Raw genomic sequence first — 17,381 nt, 5'->3', positions numbered from 1 at the left:
GTTTAGACCGTAACCGTGTAACCATTCAAAACGTTGATAACGAGCCTGTTTAAGTCATCTAGATTACGAATAAAATGTACACAATCATCATTTTCTTATTACTGGGACAATTGTGCCCGAAATAATCTGAGTTACATTACATTTAACATTAGGAAGGGGTCTGCTGTTCAGGTCAGATCCTGGCTGATGACGTAGTTGTCTCCAGTCTGTGATGTCACAGTCATGTGGGTGGTACCTTTGACATCATGATATCTATGACGTCATGCACCACGTGTCATTCATATTGAAGAGCTGTGTTTATTGGTCGCTGTGTTTCTTGTCTCAGCTAAAATAAACGTGAGATTATTTAGCCTCGTGGTTATTAAAGCCTCCACTACTGTTGATGAAACTGAAATTATTCTCAGCAGTTGTCAGCCTGCACATCATTTAACCGGTGAGCCTGAAAGGGGTGGTTTAAGGATTGTTTGCGTGTTGATGGGGTTTTCATTGAGGCTTTCAAGGGTGTGGGGGTCTCACTCACTACATGAGCATGAGGGGTTTGGGGGTTTAGCTCAGCTTATGGTAACGTGTTGTAACAAATACGTTTAAATATATAATTTTAACAAATGTTATTATAAAATCAAACTACAATGTCGTGGATATTGTGATTTTTGGATTCTTGACGGTAGAATTAATATTGATGTAGATATTTCTTACATTGTTGTGAGAATTAGTTTCAAATAGAAACGGCATGCAAAAGAGGTGAACATTAATCATTAAACAATTCCCAATTGTTAATTTACGTGTTACAGTGTATGATCGTCTGCTTGACACAATTTATTATTTTCTCTCTTATTTCTATAATATTGTAAATGTTACAATAGTTTTTTCATAATAATGCAGATACTCGTGCATTTTGTCTTGTTATTCAACAATTATTTAATTGATGGAAAACATTGTTTGTAAAGCAAAATTATGTAAATGCATTTACAATTAAATAATGTGCAACTGGACGCGATTATTTCGCATTCTAGTTTTTAAAAGATGCACAACCGGTGATAAAAGTAAAGTTAATCTCGTCAGTTGTGAGCCTGGTCTTCATCACATCTGAAAAGTGAGCCCGACACGGGCGTTTTAAAAATGATCAGGGATCGTTGTTAATAATTAGGGGTGAAAAGTTGTGGTTATGGGCTACAGGCTGAGTTTTAGTGTTTGGGGATAGAGTGAAGGGTTAGAGTTCACAGTTATAATTAGAGGTTGGAGTTTGCCAAAGGGGTAGGTGTGATACAGTTACGGTTTAGGAGTTAGAGTTACGGTTGTGTGTTAGGGTTTGTGTATTAAGGGTTAGTGTTCGGTATGAGGGGTTAGGGTTGCCTATCAGGTGTTCGGGTTATGCTTGAGTAATAGTATTTTGATGTTTGGGCGAGGGATATTGCTCAGGTAATTCGATTGGTTGACCTCTGAATAGATTACCTGTTATGTTCCTGATTTCATCAGGTCTCAGAAGCTAAGCAGGGTCTAGCTTGGGGAGTGATTGGATGTCCTAGCATTGGGTGGCCACCACGTGCTATAAATGGTGTAATAGCCATTGTGAGCATTGGAGGGCAGTGCAGAAATATATTTTCTTTTGCAGTCTCCCCGACCTTCACCAACCCACAGTGACCAGCGTTTTTAAGTATGGTTACATAACCCTCATCATCCATGAGGCATTAAGAGGCCTTTATCAACCAGTGGATTAATACAAATGGGTTCTACATGAACATGGTTAAGTCTGACGATTATGTTCAATGGAATAGTGGATTGGAATAAACATGTGTGAGTGGGTGAGTGAATGAGTGAGTGAGCGGGTGCACAAGTGAGTGAGTTGGCAGTAAGCAAGTAAATGAAGGGGCTTGTAAATCAACATGCACAAGAGTGAGTGAACTGGTACTGTGAGTGGAAAATGGTAATAATTGAGAGGATGAGTGATTAATTGAGTTGATGAATTTGATCCTTGTTCTAACCCCTCCAGGCCACCACCATCAAACAGACACGACACCTACAACATGGACAGACAACTTAAGTGGGCTGATATCTTGGAGCACTATGAGAGTAAGTTACATATACCTACATAAAATAGTTTGTTAGAATCAGAATATTTATATATTCTGGAGAATTCTGATGAGCTATAAACTTACTTTTCACAAATTACTAGGAAATGCAGAGGAGAACTCCATAATAATGGCATTCAGCAGAACTGGCTTGATGGGTAAGGGATTAGACACTGATCCAGCATGGCAGAGAACGTTTATTAAGCTCTGGGTTTCAGCAACCTATAATTAAACTAGGGTCTCAAGTTTATGGAATGAATGATCTCAACATGCTCACAAAAATATGACATGTAAAGTGTTAATGCCATGTGATGAATATTTCTCAATAGCAGGGCCTGTAGTGTGATAAGAGGTAACTAGAGGGATCTCAGAATGAGTTCTGTGAAATCTCCATGTGTTTCGTTCTCTAACCCATCACTCATCCTTTGAATGAAATGTCTGTGCTCCGTAGTCCGGAAGTCGCAGCTCCAAACGACCACGTGGGGGGACATTATGGACAGAGTTGACCCTTTCCCGAACCAAGGTGACAAGAATGGCGACCAAAAGGTGTGTATGTGGTCGGTGAGGGTCAAGGACACCATCTGTACACTATAGCACACCATGCCACCACACGATAAAACTACAACATGACTACACATCACATCACCAAACCATCTCTCCACACCACCTTTCCCATCATACCACCCCACCATCCAGTCAATAACCCATCACAGAACCTCACCATGTGTCTACACCATCACATGACACGATCTCTCCATAACATTCCAACACATCACATCTAAATACCACCACATCATCTCCCGACATCACCCCATCTTGCCACCATGTCATGCCATATCCCACTCGTGCATGCACATAAATTGGGCTTTTTTTCAGGCAGTGACGCGACCTCTGTCTGTGAGCTCATTGGAAGGTGCTATTCCAGTTGCCCACGATGAGCGCTGCTGTTAGATTTTTCCAGATTATGGGCAGCTAGATCCTTACAATGGAACATTCTGTGGCACCTATTGCCCGTGATGAATGTTAATAACAATCGCCATTAAATTATCGCAGTTGATCAAGGCCTCAATGGGGTTCATGAGGTCTGTGGGGTCGATAGGTGTCTGTGGGAATATATGAGGGTGTAACATGTATCATTAGTTTGCAGGGTTTAGGTGATTTAGTGGTTAGGGCTACATTAATGCTGTGTTCAAAAGTACTGATTGGTAAAGGTTTGTTTTAACATCGGGTGATTGTGTATATGTATGTGTGTGCTCAGCATATTTTCATGAGTCAATATACATGTTTGCGTCCATGCATAGGTGTGTGAGTATGCATTTGTGTATGGGTGGAAATGCATGTTTGCGTGCGTGTGGGTATTATTTTGTGCATGTGTGTGCATGTTTGAATGTTCCTGTGCTTATCGTTGCGCATATGCACGAATAGAAGCAGCTCAAGTGTAGGCGCCCCAAGAACCAGAGGAGCATTCGGGAGGTGAATAACCTCGGCGAGGTGAAGCCTCTCGAGGAGGAGAAGCGCTTCACAAAATTGAAGCACCACTGCCTCCGGACCACGGCCACCAGCACCACCACCAGCACCACCACCAGCACCACCGCCAGCACCACCACCAGCACCACCACCAGCACCACCGCCAGCACCACCACCAGCACCACCACCAGCACCACCACCAGCACCACCGCCAGCACCGCCGCCAGCACCGCTGCCACCTCCTCCGCTACCGCTGCAACCACCACTACCACTCCTGTGCAGGGCCCAATCACACTGCACATTGGAGAAGATGTCTTTAGAGAAGGAGCCGCTGAGCCAGGGTAAGCAATTCTGCGTGTGTCCTGTGTGTATTTATGATTATTCTTTACGCAGGATAAGCATCAGTGAGTCTCAAGACCTTTTTTCAGCAGGGTCCTGCCAAGTTTTGTTAGTAATCGGGAACAAAATGACTGTTGTTTGCGATCCTAATTGAGTGATTTGCATTGCTTATGTGGGTTCAGTTATGGGGAGAAAGCTGCAGAGCCCACCCAGAACAGGGGGAGAGAACAAACTCCACACAGAGAAAGTGGCCCAGTTGGGAATCGAACCCAGATCCCTCTAGTTATGAGGCAAAGATGTTCCAGCTCTGCCACCCGCACAAACACACAGACAATGCAAACCCCACTTGTACATTCGGCGATAGAAATGTTCTCCATAATTGCTTTCTGGGTGAGACCACGTAACAATTCGGTAATATATTCACCATGTAACCCTACATCCACTATATTGTTGCCAGACTAATGCCCGTTTCCTGGCCAACTACCAAGTGTATTTTTACTGCACAAGGATAGCTGCCATTGGGAGGAGGGGGGTGCCCCCTTTCAAATGCATTAAGACGAGAAATGCAAGATGTGAGTGGCTCATCACGTGTAAAGCGCTCTGAGATGCCATCAAAGTCAAAGGGGGCAACTTAGTCGACCACGAATCACCATAGATATTTTTCCACAATCGTGCATGGGTGAAGCGGGCCAGCGATAGCGGGTTCATCACTCACTGCTTACAGTTCAGCTCTGGCGTCCTGCCCTGGGTATTAGTGCTGCTGCGTAAACCACAAAGACACGCACACTCTCTCCTTCATAGCACACGTTAAAAATCTCCCCTGATGTCATTGGAAATGAGTATGCCATTGTGTGCCAGGGATCAATTATAGTACACATATACAAATGTCACTGCAAGTAATTCGATTGGATTTACACAGCAATGCCAGCCGCTACTGTGAAAGTACAGCAGTCTGTGTTAGATTCAGCAGCACCTTTCTTCGTGCTAGCCTTGCATTGAGAGAATGACAGCTGCAATGCCAAGCGTACTCACTGATTGTGATGTTTTGTGTGGTTATTAAATTCGAATTAATCCGCCACACAGTCCACCTACAGATTGTAAGGAGACGACTGCGATGTCTGCCATAGCAGGAAGGTTGAACGGTGTCATGCGCGTCTCTTCACAGAGCGGAGTCAGCGCAGCAATCCTCGCAGGCCGTTGAAGAGAAGAGAGAGGTTGTGGAGAAGAAGATGAAAGAGGAAGTGAAGGAGGAGGTGAAAGAGGAAATGGAGAAGGTGGAGAGGGAGTTGGAGAAGACAAATGAGGAGATAGCGGTGGAGGACGAAGAGGACGACAAGGAGATGGAGGAGAAGATGGCTGTGGAGGAGGAAAAGGAGAAGATGGTGGTGGTGGTGGTGATGGTGGTGGTGGTGATGGAAGAGATGGTGATGCAGGAGGTCGAAAATACGGAGAAAGAGAAGACGGAGGAGACAGAGGAGGCGACGGGGAAGGAGACAGAGGAGGAGACAGAGGAGGAGACCGAGTGGCAGGAGGCGGTGGTAGTGCACGAACGAAAGGGCCTGGCTCGTGTGGCGAACGCGATCCGTGCGCTCTTCCGCAGCATGATGCTGTTTGGTTGCGGCCGGTCGACCGCACAGTTGGGGTGATGGAGGTGCCACTGGGACCGCAGCCGGGGAAGGAAACTGAGCAGCAGATGCCAGGACTGTACTGGACACTGACTGCTGCCAACAGACTAACTCTGTTAAGAGTTAGCATCAATCCAATGCATTATGTAATAATTATCATTGTTGTTTTTATTATAAACTTTATGACATAAACCTATGAGGAAACAATGTAACTTTGCATTGCTTGTGAGCGCTGCCTGGGTTGGTTCAATGTGCCTTGGCTCGTGTGCAGTGTCCCGGCTGTGTGTGCGGCGGTACAATGACAACTATGTCATGAGAGAAGTTTCAGGCAATGGCCCTTCTTCAGAACGTGTACAAGCAGTGGTGGGAAAAGATCATCAGGCGATTCGTCTGACACATCCACCCCTTCACTGCCCCACTGCCCCTCTGCCAAGCTGCTTCCGCTGTCCTGCTGCCCCTCTGCCCACTGCCCCATTGCCTCACTGCCCCTCTGCTCCGCTGCCCCACTGCTTTGATGCCACTCTGCCCTAATGCCCCGCTGTTCCATTGCTCCACTTTCCCACTGCCATCACATCCATCACGAAGCAGCGAGACGTCCATACCACCTCATTAAATATTACCCTGATGTGCACGCAGAGAGAGAGACCCTCGTTTAGCATTGCATACTGGAGGGGGCTGCTGTGATGCAATGGCTCGTAAACTTCACTGGCAATGGAGAGATTGCTGGTTCCACCTTCTGGCACAGCAGTTGAAACAAATGGTCGAGTATCTGAAGTTCCCCTGCCACTGACCCACTGGGTGGGTCAGTGAGTTAGTTTGAATGAATCAGTGGTTGAGTGGCTAATTAAATGAATGGGGAGCTGGATACATGATTTGGTGCTTGGGTGGGTCAGTGGGTAATTGAGCGAGTGGGTGAATGAGTATAGGGGTGAGTGGATTTTTGAATGAGTGATTGGGTGAATGGGTGAGTTCGTAAGTCTGTGTGTGAGAGGGTAATGGAGTGGTTGGATGTGTGAGTGGGTAAATTAGTGGGTGAATGAGTGGTGGGTGAGTGGGGAGGTGATGGAGTGAGTGGGTGAGTTAGCTGGTGGGCAAGTGGGTGCGTGGGTGGGTGGGAGAGCGGGTGGGTGAGTTAGTAGGTGGGTGAGTGAGTGAGCGGGTGAGTGAGTGAGTGGGTGGCTGGGTGAGTGGGTGGTTGAATGGGTGGGTGGGTGAGTGGGTGGGCGAGTGAGTGGGTGGGTGAGTAGTTGAGTGGGTGGGTGAGTGGGTAATTGAGTGAGTGGGTGAATAAGTACGTGGGTAAGTGGTATTTGAATGATTGAGTGATTGGGTGAGTTGGTGAGTGTGTATGAGTGAGTGAGTGGGTGGGTGAGTGAGAGTGGGTGGGTGGGTGAGTCAGAGTGGATGGGTGAGTAGGTGGGTGGATGGGTGGGTGAGGGTGAGTGGGTGGGTGGGAGATTGAGTGAGTGGATTAGTGGGTGGGTGAGTGAGTGTGTCGATATGTGGTGAGTCTGTCCCTGGTGAGTGTCTCTGGTGAGTCTGAGGACCAGACACTGTTCTGACCATTCCGTCCCCTTCGAGCGCCTTGCTGGCCTTCATCGGGGCTCACTACCAACACGAGCTGCCCCAGATATGTATATAAGAATCAAAATCTGAATATGTAATCATACTGGAGGAATCCGATGAGCTATAAAGCTTTTTTCAGAGATGTCCAGTAGGGACGGCTTTGTACGTTACAGCAACAAACAATACAAAAAAACGATCGGAGTGCAACGTATAGGAAAAGTAAACAAATCACTAAACAAAGAATAAACTAAGCAATTTTTAAAAATATTATCAGGTAAAGTCCAATGAGGTATTAGCTTATTTTTCAGAAGCCACTTGACCACAAATGATCACTCATGTCTGGGGGCAGCTATTGAAGGCTGAATTTCTTTCGCACCGTATATAGCCAACCGTGCTAATCGGAGGTGCCGGGGAAGGACACCAAAAGCATTAGGTTAGGGTCAGGGCTATAGGGTCAGGGCTATAGGGTCAGAGCTATAGGGTCAGGGCTATAGGGTCAGGGCTATAGGGTCAGGGCTATAGGGTCAGGGCTATAGGGTCAGGGCTATAGGGTTAGGGCTACAGGATGTAGGGGCACTGCAGGTTCTCCACAAGGCACGTGATGCCCTCTAGTGGACAAATGCATAACTACAGCTGCTGCTGCAGCTCAAGGAACAAGATATCCGAGCTGTACAGCCTCCACATCGCCACTTCTCCACGCACACAATGCGAGTGGTGCTACTCAGCCGCACAAGCTTCTAAGAGTGCATCTCATCATCAACATTAACTCAACACAAGCAGCACCCTGAAACAGGCTTCGTCTCTCAGTGTCTCATCAGCAGTCAGGCTCGCTTGAACTGGTGAACTGCCAGATGTTACTGAGATGGGGGGGGGGTTCCATGTGGAGGACGTAACCTGTTCATGATTATTGAGGGCGGCTGTTCGATGTGGAGTGACGTCACTTGTTCATGATTATTAGTGAGGGGGGAGTACTGCATCTTGAGTGACGTCACCCGCTTATGATTATGAATGAGGAGTGGGGGTGTGTCCATTTGGAGGACGTCACCTTCTCATGAATATTAATGAGGGGGGCTGGTCGATGTGGAGTGACGTCACGAACGTTAAGGACATACATTCCTGGGTGATTACAGTAGATATATAACAACAACCGCCATTCGCCACTAAGTGGCGGTGACGTCACCACGACGCTTGTGCCAGGCCATGTGCACCTTGAGGCCACGTGAAGTGTCGAACGCCCGCTGGCAGGAGGTCACGGGGCAGACCCAGGTGCCACGGGTTGTCTGACTGAGATGACTGAGATGACTGGCTGATGCACCACCTGTGCCCCCTATTGTGCCAACCTGCTGTGCCCTAGCCACCCGGCGCTCCCCTCGTTGTTGTGAGCGTCGCTCCTCTGCCCTCCATTGTTGTTGGAGGGCGACTACCTCCAAATGCCCAGTATCGTCCTTCATGAGCCTCCTCCACAGAGGCCGATTTTGACACTGCTGGTACCAGTCATCGGCAACTCCACTCAGCTCCACGTCCTCCTGTACCACATCACTCCATCTCTTCTCTAGCCCGTGCCGCGCCCGTTTAGCCCCCTCGATCCGGCCGAACAAAAGCTGTTTCGGCATGCGGTGGCTGGGCATGCGGGCTACATGACCCAGCCATCGCAGCCTTGCCCGCCGGAGGAGCTCACCGATGGGACCTTGCCCAGATCTTTCAAGGATTTGTGAGCTCCTCACACAATCCAGTCTGGTTAAACCCAGGATGGATCGTAGGCAGGCCTGTCTAAATGTTTCTAACCGGCGAAGATGTTCCATTAGGGGGGTCCACGTTTCGCAAGCGTAGAGAAGTGAGGAAATGACGGTGACCGAGAAGACCCGAAGCTTCGTGTGGCGCGACAGACCAGGCAGCTTCCACACAACGTTACGCAACCGATGAAAAGATATTGCCACTCGACTTATTCAGAGTGAGACCTCTGCTGTTAAACTGGAGCCGGTCATAAGCACACTACCCAGGTATGGGAAACTCTCTACTCTCTCCACAACTGCCCCATCACCGATTGGGAGTTGTGGGGGTGGAGTGTCCGATGGTACAAAATACCCAGGCAGGTGCTTCGTTTTGGTGGGGCTGATGGTAAGGCCCCATCTATTAGTAGCACGCTCCAGTCTCAGCAGCAGCATCTCCAACTCCTCCTCTGAATGAGCAGCTATTACCAAATCATCGGCATACATAACATGACGATTTAAAGCTTTCGTGACTGCAATGATTCATCTTCTTTGGTTCTTTCGGTAAAGTCACGTAGAATGATAATAAAATAATAAATTGATAAAATAAAATAACACAATAATATTCTCACGACGTTTCGGCCACAACACAAGCGGCCTTCATCAGGTGAAGGGGGCGAGACTGTCTGGTAGGACAGCGCTGGAGTGAAAGAGCCACGTTCAGATACGGCCTTTAAGCTGTGTGAGAGGAACAAAGCGCCCTCAAATTTCAGCACCACGGATAGCTACGGGCCCCGTTCAGACGGACGAGTTCGTCCATGGTCGGAACAGAGGAGGGGGAGAGAAACAGCTGCGAGGCCCTAGTATGCTCCATGTTGTAAAACTATACCGTTAACCGTGGTGTGAGAGGTATTAAGAGGCAATGCTGGCGAAAGAGCTGCGGTCTGAAGGTCATCGTAAAAATACAATTAATTAAGAACAGAAATGATTTAAAACATCTTTCCAGTGGTTACTAAGCCTGAATCCATCTTCGCGGTTGAAATTGTCTCTGTGCTTGTATATGTGAATGGCCTCATGAACGAATCTCTCATGGTAGCCGGTTGGTTTGCAAAGAACCTCTGTCTTGGAGAAGTCAATGTCATGTGAGCCCACTGAATTATAACAGTGATCTGCCACGGCAGAGGAGTTCGTCCTACCGTGTTTCAAGTCTGCTTTGTGTTCGCGCATGCGGTCTGAGATATGTCTTTTGGTTTCTCCAATGTAGCTACTACCACAGAGGCACTTTAGTTTGTAAACGCCCGGGTACTGTATGTCTGGAACAGCATCTTTTACAGATGGAACAAAATCACGGATTTTATGTACTGTGTTGAATCGGACCTGGATCTTGTGTTTGTTCAGGATTTTGGAGATCTTTTTAGTGACCCCTGCAATGTAGGGTAAGGTGATGGTTTTGAGTGGCTCCACAAGAGGATCCTTCTTCATGACTGGAGTGATGGCTTTGCGGATTGTGTAGTCGGAGTAGCCATTAGCCCTGAGAGCCTGGTGTACGTGCTTGAGTTCACTGGTAATGTGTTCCTGGTCGGAAATGCATTGGGCTCTATGGTATAGAGTCTTGATGAGGGAGTTCTTCTGGGATGGATGGTGGTGGGAATCCGGTTTCAAGTAAGCATCTGTATGGGTAGCTTTCCTGTAGACAGAGTGGCTCATTGAACCATCATGTCTTCTTTTAATTAAGACATCCAAAAAGGGTAGGACGCACTCTTCTGCCGTGGCAGATCACTGTTATAATTCAGTGGGCTCACATGACATTGACTTCTCCAAGACGGAGGTTCTTTGCAAACCAACCGGCTACCATGAGAGATTCGTTCATGAGGCCATTCACATATACAAGCACAGAGACAATTTCAACCGAGAAGATGGATTCAGGCTTAGTAACCACTGGAAAGATGTTTTAAATCATTTCTGTTCTTAATTAATTGTATTTTTACGATGACCTTCAGACCGCAGCTCTTTCGCCAGCATTGCCTCTTAATACCTCTCACACCACGGTTAATGGTATAGTTTTACAACATGGAGCATACTAGGGCCTCGCAGCTGTCTCTCTCCCCCTCCTCTGTTCCGACCATGGACGAACTCGTCCGTCTGAACGGGGCCCGTAGCTATCCGTGGTGCTGAAATTTGAGGGTGCTTAGTTCCTCTCACACAGCTTAAAGGCCGTATCTGAACGTGGCTCTTTCACTCCAGCGCTGTCCTACCAGACAGTCTCGCCCCCTTCACCTGATGAAGGCCGCTTGTGTTGTGGCCGAAACGTCGTGAGAATATTATTGTGTTATTTTATTTTATCAATTTATTATTTTATTATCATTCTACGTGACTTTACCGAAAGAACCAAAGAAGATACATAACATGGTTGAGCAATAGGGAGCCATCCCTTGACCGCACCCGGGCATCGATCAGCCTCCCATTATATCTGTACCATATGGAGATTCCCCCGGTACAGCTATTGAAGGCTTCACGAACTACGTGGTCAAAATAGATGTTAAATAATGTGGGAGCTAGAGGACATCCCTGTCGTACCCCAAGGTATACAGGGAATGGCTCGGACTCCCGGCCACGTAGTTTTACCCGGGCCCGCTCACCCTCATGAAGGTCCTTAATGATCGTGAGCAAAGGGTCAGGTACTCCAAAAGCACGAAGAACAAACCAGAGCCCAGGCCTACTGATGGTATCATAGGCCTTGACCAGGTTAATAAAGCAGAGATGTAGGTCTTGCTGGAATTCCCTACACCTCTGCTGTAGCAGACGGACAGAAAATATGGCATCTGTGCAGGACCGCCCTTTCCTGAAACCGCATTGGGGCTCCGCAAGCCTCTCCTCAGCGTGCCTGGAAAGGCGATGTTGAATAATCCTTGCCAGGACCTTTCCCGGCACACTGAGGAGTGAGATGCCCCTGTAGTTGTTACAGTCTGTGCGGTCTCCCTTCTTAAAGAGGGGGACCACCAGGGCATCCTTCCAATCCTGCGTAACCTGTCAAGTGGTCCTGACTGTTGTTATGATGTCATATAGGGCAGTCTGTGCACCAACGCCACCCTCCCTCAGCATTTCGCTTGGGAGATCATCTTTGCCCGCTGCCTTTCCTGGTCTCAGACTCCGGATTGCCTTCAGTACTTCCTCAACAGATGGCACTTCAGCCAGCCACTCACAGGCGGTGACTTCTTCCAATATTTGAGGCACCGCAGCCTCAGCAGAGTCATCCTCACTTTGTGCCACGATTTTTTCCTGGCTGAGGGATTTTCCCTCCCCCAGGACCTCACAGAAATGCTCAAGATCTGCAAACCTGTTTCACCGGGGGGTCAGAGATTGGATCACCGTTTTTTCCCCTAATGATGGTAATAGGTGTGGCGCTGCAGGTTACTTTTTTGATGGAGTTAAATAGAGATTTGTGATCGTGGGCCACTGAGGCAGACTCCATCTCCTCAGCAACCCGCGACCACCACCCATCCTTGCAGCGCCTCACGGCTCTCCGAACCTCCGAACGAAGGCTGCGGTAAGCCTCCTCATTCTCTGACGTGGGATTCTGTAGCCAATGACAGTGGGCCTGTCGCTTTTTCTCAACCATCTTGAACGCCTCCTCTGTCAACCAGGGTCTCTGGGGAGGTCTGGACCGCGTACCCAAAAGCAGCCATTGCAGCTGCATGAGTCACAGTCCTAAACCTCGCCCATTTACCCTCGACATCAGGAGGAGTGGGGGACGATGCCAACCCCAGCCGCAGGCGATGATGAAATTCTCAGTAGATATATGGGCCCTGCTTCACCCACCCACCCATTCACTCCCTCATCCATCCACTCACCTACTCACCCATGCACTCACTTACTCAATGAGCCGCTCACCTTCTCACCCAGTACTTACACATTAACTGACCCTGCCACCCACTCAATTTCTAACCCACCCACTCAATTTCTAACCCACTCACTCACTCAACCAGCTGCCCACTCCCTCAGCCACTCACCTACTTACCCACCCACTTACACATCCACTTACCATGCAACCCACTCAATTTCTAACCCACCCACTCACCCAACCACCCGCCCACTCATCTGCTTACCCATTACCACGGAATTATTCACCCACTCACCCATCAGTGAACCACCCAATAATTCAACCACTCACAAGCTAAATCACCTATTAATTAAACCACCCACTAACTCAACCACCCACTAACTCGACCACCCACTAACTCAACCACCGATCCACTCACCCACTCAGCAAGCCACCCACTACTATATCTCTAACCCACTATTTCACTCACACACCGACTCACTCACCTATCCACTTATGCACTCACTCACCCACCTCCCACTCACCTACACACTAAACTAAATCTAAATTATGTTTATTTTACCAGGTAAGGCACACTGAGCTATATAGCTCGTTTTCAAAAAAACCTTCACCACAAATGATAGCTCAACAATTTGGCGTATCACGGATACATTTATAGCAGACAACTCCTCTAAATGCATGTTTCTAAATGTTTAGGGAAATAGAGACGCAACAAGGTAGGGATTGAACCTAGAAGCTCCTGGATACCAGGCAAGATAGTATCTCGTCACCATGGCGCTTCGCTCTTGGACTCTCTCACCCACTCAAACACCTACCCACTAACTTAACCACTCACTAACTCAACCAGCCACTTGCTCAACCACCCACAAACTCAACCACCGAGCCATTCACACACGCACCCACTCACCATGCCACCCACTGTTGTTATTCTGTCTCTCACTGTTCAAATAAACCTACCATTAAAATTATAGACTGATAATTTTTTTTGTCAGTGGGCAAACGTACAAAATCAGCAGGGGATCAAATACTTTTTTCCCTCACTGTATATGTGATAAACCACTTTTTTCCTGTCATTTGTAACAAGGTCGCTTTTGAAAAAGATCTATATATCTCTGTGGGCCTTAGCTAGTACGATGAAAAATAGTTCAGTTTTAGTTTATTGAGTGGGTAGGTGTGTGATTGAATCATGGGTGGTTGGGTAGGTGGGTGAGTAGGTAAGTGGCTGGGTGAGCGGGCGTGTGAGTGTGTGAGTTAGAGAGTGGGTGGGTGGATGGGTGGGTTTGTGAGTGGGGGAGTGAATAGGTGAGTGGGTGGGTGAGTGGAGTCTTGAGTGAGTGGGTCAGTGATTGAGTGAGTCGGTTGGTGGGTGGGTCGTAGAGTTAATGAGTGGGTGTGTAGGTGGGTGCACAGGTAAGTTTTTGAGTGGCTGGCTGTGTCCATGAGCGAGTGGGTTGGCGGCTGAGTGGGTGGCAGGGTGACTGGATTTGTGAGTGAGTTTGTGAGTAAGTGTGTGGGTGGCTTTAGTAGTTGACTGGGTGGTGAGTCAGATAATGAGGCGCCACAGTGGCGAGATGTTAACTCCCTCGCTTGGTATATTGGACATTGTAAGAAATAAAATAAAACCCCTCTTATGGATGATATTGGTCGCGAAAGTTGACGTGTTAAACTGGTATATTGGAATTCATAGGTTTGACCCCAACCCTGATGGCTGTATATTTGGAGTTTGCATGTTCTCCCTGTGGTCGTGGGCATTTTTCTCTGGGTTCTCTGGGTTTTCCCTCCACATTTACAAACATGCCTTTATAGGAAATTAGCTGCTATACATTTCTATGTGCTAACCCACTTGGTTGAGCCATCATTTGTGGCCACGTCGCTGCTGAAAAAGATCTATATAACTAACTTGTAGTTTTTGTTTATTGAGTGAGTGAGTGGGTTCCTGGGTGGTTGGGTGGGTGGGTTTGTGGGTGTTTGAGTGAGTGAGTCATTGTGTGAGTGGATAGGTTAATATGTGAGTGGTGAGTAGGTGAATGTGTGGGTGGTTGAGTGAGTGGGTGTTTGGATAAATGGTTGGGTGACTGGTGGGTGGGTAATTTAGTGTGGGAGGTTGAGTGGGTGAGTTAGTGTGTGAGTGGGTGGTTGAGTCAGAAAATGGGTCACTACGGTGTTGAGATGTTAACTACCTCGCCCAGTATACAGGAAGTCATCAATCCCAACCCTGAGCCTGTATATTTGGAGTTTGCATCTTCTCCCGTGGTTGCGTCGATTTTTCTCTGATTCCTTCGGGTTTGTTTAACACGTAGACTTTCATGACCAATATCATCCATAAGAGGTTTCTTTGGGGGTTAGATCGCGTAAATCTATAAATGTGTCGTTAAAACCCACCACCACCCGACACAGCCAACTAGTAAGGGTTGTCACGTAAACAGAACATTCCAATTTGTAACTAGTACAGCACACCGGTGTGTTGGAGAGTCAAGCCACAACATTTACAATCTGAGTACGACGTTTCGCCAGTAATTACAACTAGCTTCAGCAGGCGACTGCCAGATTTGTGGAGGCGTTCACCCTGTTTCGTTCCTTATATAGAGACGTAGATGTCGTGCCCGTCTTTATCATTTGCCTGTTATCAATTTAAAAGTAGAAATAGTTGTTATTATTGTTGTAATCACGTTATAAGGAGAAAAAATTGTGATTATTTCGTTAAAAGAAGAAATAAATATTGTTATCAAGTTGTAAGTGGAAATAATATTATTGGTATCATTCGCCTGTTCTTACCATTCGTCTGTTCTCATTCGCCTGTTGTTCTCATTCGCCTGTTGTTATCAAGTTATAAGTAGAAAGTTATTATTGTTATCATTCGCCTGGTGTTGGTAGCGCACGTCTCTAATCCAGCACTGTGGAAGGTAGCGAGGGTTGGCGAATCACCGCACAATGATGTTGTCAAATCCCCTTCCCGTGGGCGTCAAGGTGCTATAACCTGACTCGCCAGGAGAACGCAGTAGAGCAAGTGGACTAATCACCATCTTCACCTTGTTGTATATCTGTACAGGGATAGAGTGTTTCACCCTCGCACGCATGGGTTTTCTATGGGTACTCCGGTTTCCCCCACGTGTATAAACACTCGTAATTAATTGGCGCATAATGCCTCCATAGAGGACTGCAGAGCTTGGACAATCGTTGGTACTGGCTCACCACGTGGCTTCCTTCCTGCACGTTTGTGGTTCCTCATGCCTCTGAGTCGTTCTTGTGCGCGCTAATAAACTTTAAATAATTACTATTATTCACCAGGCGGTCGTGTTGCAAGCCTGTAATCCAGCAGTGGAAGGCAGCAAAGGTTAGTTGACCACACAGTGAATGTTGTGAAACCCCCTTCCCGTGGGCGTCGAGGTGCCTTCTCCTGGCTGGCTGGCCAGGAGAAGACGGTACAGAAATTGGGATAATCGCCATCTTTGCCTGTACGGTTTAAAGTGCTGCCCCCTCGTATGCGTGGGTTTTCTCCAGGTGCTTTGGTTTCACCCACTTGTGTAAGCACTCATCATTCATTATAGCTTCAACCGAGAGGATGGTTTAAAATTAAGCAACCACTGGAAGGACGTTTTAAATCATACCAAAAGTCAACTAATTTCTAACAGCAATTTCAAGTAGTGGTATACCAAGCATATTCCTTCCGAACTTTCTATTTCCCTTTTTTATACTTCCCCCTTACATCACTTTCTTGCCGATCTTTAATTTTTATATATTTTTTCCGTTTCTATTGCACACACACAGTGACCCATCCCACGCACCCTCTACACAACAAAAGACGGATTAACTCAGCCCCGCACCCCACCAAGGTCCCCCTACATGGCTCCTCCCCCGCCCCTTAACCTGCATTTAAGCTGTTCTATTTCCACGGTTTTCTACTCCGCACCTTACAGCACATTCTTGCCGATCTTTAATTTTTTCTATTGTTCCTTTTCTATTGCACACACACAGTGACCCACCCCCTCACCCTCTACACAGCAAAAGACGGATTAACTCAGCCCCTCACCCCACCAAGGTCCCCCTACATGGCTCCCCCCCCCCCTCCCTTAACCTGTATTTAAGCCAGAGGTTCCCAGAGCCTCGCCACTTGGTGCAGCAATTTTTTGCTGTGACTGTTTCCACCTGAAGACGGAAGCTTGTGTTGCCTCCGAAACGTCGTTTTAATTTTTTCTTTTATTTAATTTTAATTTGTTTTTTACCTACGTGACTTAACCGAATAAAACCAAAGAGTATGAATTCTTGCAGTCACGAAAGCTTCAAATCTAGAATTAACAACTTCTACGGGGAAGATTTTCACCTATCTGTCAGAGCTTTTAACAGACAACGAGACAAGAAGTCACAGCTCATCGAGACGCTGACCTTCCTCAAAAAATGCCGCGACCAGAAGGTAATACCCATCACTTTCACTCTCACATCTGCAGCTGTATCTTCACCGAACTCTAAACAGATTCTATTTAAGGCAAGTCTATCATTAATCTCAGAGAGGATTAGGTTAATTCTAGATTTAAAGCTTTCGTGACTGCAAGGATCCATACTCTTTGGTTCTATTCGGTAAAGTCACGTAGGTAAAAAATAAAACAGCAAAAATCACGACGTTTCGGCCACAACACAAGCGGCCTTCATCAGGTGAAGGAACCAGGCTGTCTCGAGGACAGCGCTGGAGTGAAACACAGCCACGCTCAGAGCGCGACATTTAAGCTGTGTGCGAGGAAACAAGATGCCTTGACAAAGGAATTAGCAT

This window comes from Petromyzon marinus, unplaced genomic scaffold (assembly GCF_048934315.1).
Source record: "Petromyzon marinus isolate PM22_M1 ecotype Great Lakes invasive population unplaced genomic scaffold, UKy_Petmar_22M1.pri1.0 PM_Scaffold_8, whole genome shotgun sequence".
Classification (NCBI taxonomy): Eukaryota; Metazoa; Chordata; class Hyperoartia; order Petromyzontiformes; family Petromyzontidae; genus Petromyzon; species Petromyzon marinus.
This window is presented reverse-complemented; position numbering follows the sequence as displayed.